Raw genomic sequence first — 5378 nt, forward strand, 5'->3', positions numbered from 1 at the left:
TGCTTGCAGAGAGCTGCTCGTCTGCTCTGACTTGGAAACTGCGTCCAGACAAGTAACTGCTGATGAGCTTGGTTTGGTACCCTGGAAAGCCTGCCTTAATCATCTGGGCAATCAGGGCCTGGTGCCAAATCTTGTCAAATGCCGTAGACATGTCCAGGAAGACAGCTCCTAGACTTTTTCGGCGATTTAACACTTGTTGGATTCTCGTTATTAGCCGGGCGGCAAGTTTGCTTGTGCCATGGCCCGAGCTGAATCCATGCTGCTCATCCAGCAGCACTTTCTTTTCCTCTATTGTAACCTGGATTTGGTACAGGATAAACCTCTCCATAATTTTGCCCACCATTGGTAATAATCTGATGGACCTGTAGCACGTGGGCAGTTTCCTTTTTGAGCCTTTCTTCGGAACCAATACCACAATTGCCTTCTTCCAGATGTTCGGAAAGTATTGGAGGTCCAAGATTGCATTTGCCACTGTGGTTAGGTCCTCAATTGCTGCTTTCGGTAGCTTTTTGAGGACCTCATTAGAGATTTCGTCATGTCCAGGTTCTTTTCTCATCTTCGTCTCCTGGATGATGTCCTGGATGATCTCATTTGTCACTCCTGGCTTTGGTGGTCTGCCAGTTTTGGAAGTGTGCGGCTACTATTTTATCCACTTCCTCCTCTTTCTTTGGGTGATCAACCAGGTTTACTCTGTATTGGAGCTCTAGATGATTTGCAAAGATCTCCACTTTCTCTTTGGGGTCCACAGTGATAATTCCATTTTCTTGGATTGGTGGCATTGGTCTCCTTGGTCCTTTGGTGAAGTTCCTGGCCAGTTTCCAGATCGATTGGTTGTTCTCTTCAGCCTCAATTCCGTCCATGGTAGCATCCCAGATCTGCGATCTGAGTTCTTTCATATCTTCCTGGATCACAGTCTGAAGGCATGGCCTGGATGGTTTTGGGACAGCTGTTCATGGCCGTTTTTGCCTCCTTGTTGACGTTGGGGGGCTTGCTGGGGCGGCAGGTTACTTTGTACGGCTCTGCTGTAGCTCCTGCTGTTTTGGCCGACTGATGGCTGTGATGTGGTGACAGTTGGGGCTGCCCTGCGAGTTGGTGGAAATTATTTTCTTGTCTGCTGCTTCTGTACAGGTTTCGCAGGGCATCCGGAGAAGGAGGCTGGGTGTGCGCCTCCGCAGCCTTTTTCCGAGGAACTGGACATTCCCGGGATTCATGTGCGGCCGCACACTTGACACATTTTGCGGCGGCTGTACATTTCGACTGGCCATGTCCATAGAGCTGACACCGGAAGCACTGTGTCAGCTGACTCTTGGCATGCTGAGATTCCACTCTGACTCTTAGGTTTCCCAGCGATCTGACATCGAAGACGGCCTTTTCTGTTTTTGGCAGTAGCTATTGGCTGGCCATTTTTCTTCCATCTCACTATGGTTGTTGGGTGGAATCCTAGGACAATTAGTTCTTCCCTAATTTTGCCATCGCCCCATGTTTGATGACGCCTCCAATGACCACTCTGAGCTGTTTCTCCTCCTCCAGCTGGTACGTGTGGTACTGGTATTTATAGGTATCCAGTACCCTAATAATTTGCCTGTAGTCTTTGGCGGTTGGAAGGTGTGTTCTGACTCCCTCCTTGGTGGTCACTCCACATCCGTAATTGATTTTATTGGCCATCAGTCTTCGCGTGATCTCGTCGTATTTGTCCTGCTGGCGAAAGACAATTGGAGACACCTTTGTCCTCCTTTCACGTTGCTGCTGGGCGGCAGGGGTGGCCTGCTTTTTCTTTTCGTTGTTACTGTCATCCGGGTGACTGGGTGGTCCTTGGCTGGGCTGCTCTGCGAGGGTCCCTCCTTTGTCCCGGACCTGGCAACAAAATTGGGGCCTTAGTATTGTCCTCACTGAAGGACACAGGTCTGGCTCGCTTGCTCCTTTGTCGGCGATTTGGGCTTTGATAGGCCTCGCCGTCTGAGGAGTCCGTCAACGGGCCCCTGCCCTCCTTGGAGGCAATTAAGGGAGCTGCCGCCTCAGCGGGTCCCTCAACGGCTTCACTATCACTGGAGGAGGCTGTGCACTCCTCCATTTCCTTCTCCGCAGCCACATCCTGCACTCCGGAGTTGTTGGCGGCTAGCAGCGTTTCCGCTTTCACCGCCCGGTCTTTCCAAAATGCAACTTCCAGCAGAGTCGACTCCAGTTTGGCCTCTAGCGTCTCACCACCTCCTCTGCGAGGGCTGTTTTGGACTCCTCCATGTCCTGCAACACACACAGACACAAAAAACCAGGAGTTTAAGCACCAGCTGTAGAAACGTGCTGAAAAGCACACTAATATCAGCGTAACACAAAAACCAAGAATGGTAAACCCTAGTAAATAGTTTTCACTTTAAATTTATAACACTGTAGCTCTGCAGAGCGCAATGCGTAGCACGATGTTGATCGATCAAAGTATGAACTCTGTATCCAGTTACGTATGCGTTTCCGACCCAGTTATCCATAAAACGTTAAAAAGGAAAAAAATATTGAATGCATAAAGTGAGATGCCCTTTTACAAATAGTCCATTAGTTAGAGAGAGAGTTAACATCAAACCATCGAAGCTTTTAAACATATGCACCACATGTGCACGTTTTGACCATTTGGCCCACCTACTACCATACTTGTCTTTGTTTATGATTTGCATTCACTTTCAATTTTGTTCGTTATTGTTCTTGCCCTATCTTCTCAAACACTTTCAATGGAGCATGTACAGAACAGGAAAAGAAACAACCCGCAAACAATTTGAAAATTTAGTAGAGTTTGTGGAGGAAAATAAAGTTTATTTTCAAGACCATTTACCAATTGTTCTGATAAAGCTAACCTTATAAGACCACCAAAGACAAATTTGTCTTTTAAATTAAAAACAAGTTATAGCTAAAAGACAAAACTACGCTCTGATTAAACACAATTGTTTTATTTATTCCCCGAAGTTAACTTCGAGGGACGCACGTTAAGTTCGATAGCGGCATGTGATTTTATGCTGTTATTCTGAAGCGCTATTTCTTAATATAACATTCGTCGATAGCGTGCACCTGTTGTAATATAAATGTTTTACTGATACAACACACCAATTGGAGCCACATAACGTGTTTGACGGATAACATGCACGTTAAAGTTAACGTGACTGATACTGCACAGGGGGGATTGTACGATATCCAACATAAAGTCTTAGTACAGTCTTAAAGTATAAATAAAATAGCTAGCTATTTACACGCATTTAATTACGCAAATTAATTACTAAAATTAAAACAATCGATAGTGCGCATCGCAACTGGTTCAAACAGTTCTGCACGATATCACAGAAAGGACTTACTCCTCTCGGCAGCCCATCCAGCCGAAGCCATAGGGCCATGTACACACCACCATCAGCCAAACCACCATACCCCGCAATCGGGGATCGATGAGATTCTGGCAGCTCTTAACCTATATAACCGTAACCCATACCTTAACCTATATAACGTATTTCCTAAAATTAGAGCGCCACGCAGTGCTGTCGAAGAGGGGCCCCAGGCAGTCACAGAGGAGAGACAGGGCTTCGACCGAACGTCCCTGACGATGACTTCAGCATATTCTACAAACATACTAACCATACTCCCATCTCGCCTCCCATCCATGCCTCTCAAGCGCCAGCAGGGATTCTCCGGAGCTAAACTCTCACGCGCAGCCTCCGTGACTGGTTTCATACACACCACCGTCCAGGCGTGCCGAGCCGTCTCAGCACCCAGATCACATTCACACTCATCACAGCCCCTTATTGTTATGTTGAAATTGTACTGTTGAATGATTGCCAGTATCGAATAAAATCAATCCTTGAATAGTGCGCGCTATCTAGTGCAGTGTAGGACAGTTACAAATTCTTCTTGAAGTGCCTATCCGCTCCGGACGTTGGCTATCAGCATGGCTATTCTTACTTTCTTGATGGCAATTCGGAAAAGTTCCGCTGATCATCTGTCAAACCACGTTCTACAATTTGCCAACCAAGACATTCTCCTTCGGCCAGGTCCCCTCCTGCTGTTAATTTCGCCCTGTAGGTTACCGGTAGTACGCAGGATTCGTATACTGTCCGTTTCAGATTAATGGGCATAGCTGGGTTTTAGAGGACGAAGCCGAGTTTCACAAACGCTGTCCATGTTAGTCCTATCCTTTTTGTTATTTCGGTGGTCTGGTTTTCTTTGCTCTGGTTCCCAGGTTGATACTGTGACCAAGGTCGATGTACTGTTCTACAGCTTCTAGGATATAATTTTCCACCGCCGAAATCTGGGGAGCGTCCGGGCTCAACATCTTTGTATTTTGAAGGTTCATCCTCAAACCAATCCCCGCTGATACTTTGTAAAGTTGCTCCAGCATATTGTTCAGTTCCTCTGGGTCGCTGCTTATCAGTACGATGTCGTCCGCGAATGTCAGGTGGTTTAGATAGGTGACGTCGATATTAATGCCCTTCTCCCAGGATAGATTCTTGAAGATGTCTTCCAGTGCCAAGGTAAACAGCTTGAGAGATATCGCGTCTCCATGGCGAACTCCTCTCTCAACCTGGATTTTTTTCGTCACCATGTCTTCCTCCAGTTTGACCCGGAGTGTTGTACTGGCGTACATGTGTTGGATAAGGTTGGAGCAGCGCGAATCGATTCTCGCCCTATCCATTGCCTTCAGTATTGCCCATATCTCAATGGAGTCGAACCCTTTTCAATAATCTATGAAGGTCAGGTTAAGAGGAATAAGCTATAGCCTCTTCGAAACCCCGCCTGTGATACTGACTGGCTGATAGAAGTCGAATTTGTTGGTCAGGCGGTCTGTAACTATTCTTGTGAACAATTTGTAGAAGGTGGATAGTAGGATGATCGGTCGGTAGTTTTCCACTCTTGCGCAGTCGCCGTTTTTGAACAGCAGGATATCCTCAGCATTCTTCCACGCAGTTGGAATCTGTTGGTCCTGTAGGGATTTGTTCAAGAGGATGAGCAATGCCTCCTCCAGCGGTTCTCCTCCCATCTTGAGCATTTCGCTCGTCACTCTGTCTTCTCCGGGTGCCTTACTGTTCCTCATCTTCCTCAGCGCAGCTCGCAGTTCATTTCTATTAATTTCTGGTATCACCTCAGAGCCCCCATTAAGATGTTCTGCCTCTTCTCATTTAATATGCGGTCCGGCTTGGGCACTGTCGTGCTGTATAGTTTGCAGTAGAAGTTCTCGACTATTTCTATTATGTCCGCTTTTTGTGACGATTTCTCCCTGCTCGTTTTTCATCTTGGACATTTTTGTTTTTCCTCTGACCATCCTGGATCGTAGGACTCGCATGCTGGTATTGTCGGCGATTATTCGGTGAACCAGTTGGGTGTTATGGTTTCTCAGATCTTTCCGGATTTCT

General features: G+C 46.8%; 1 protein-coding gene across 2 annotated transcripts in view; it reads left to right on the forward strand.

The window, feature by feature from the left end:
- Positions 1 to 5378, forward strand: part of LOC109538508 (gamma-aminobutyric acid type B receptor subunit 1) — a 53348-nt gene that overhangs the window by 26144 nt on the left and 21826 nt on the right. The window lies entirely within an intron of this gene.

Source organism: Dendroctonus ponderosae, unplaced genomic scaffold, assembly GCF_020466585.1.
Source record: "Dendroctonus ponderosae isolate FM_Combo_2020 unplaced genomic scaffold, Dpon_F_20191213v2 Dpon_F_20191213_1, whole genome shotgun sequence".
Lineage (NCBI taxonomy): Eukaryota > Metazoa > Arthropoda > Insecta > Coleoptera > Curculionidae > Dendroctonus > Dendroctonus ponderosae.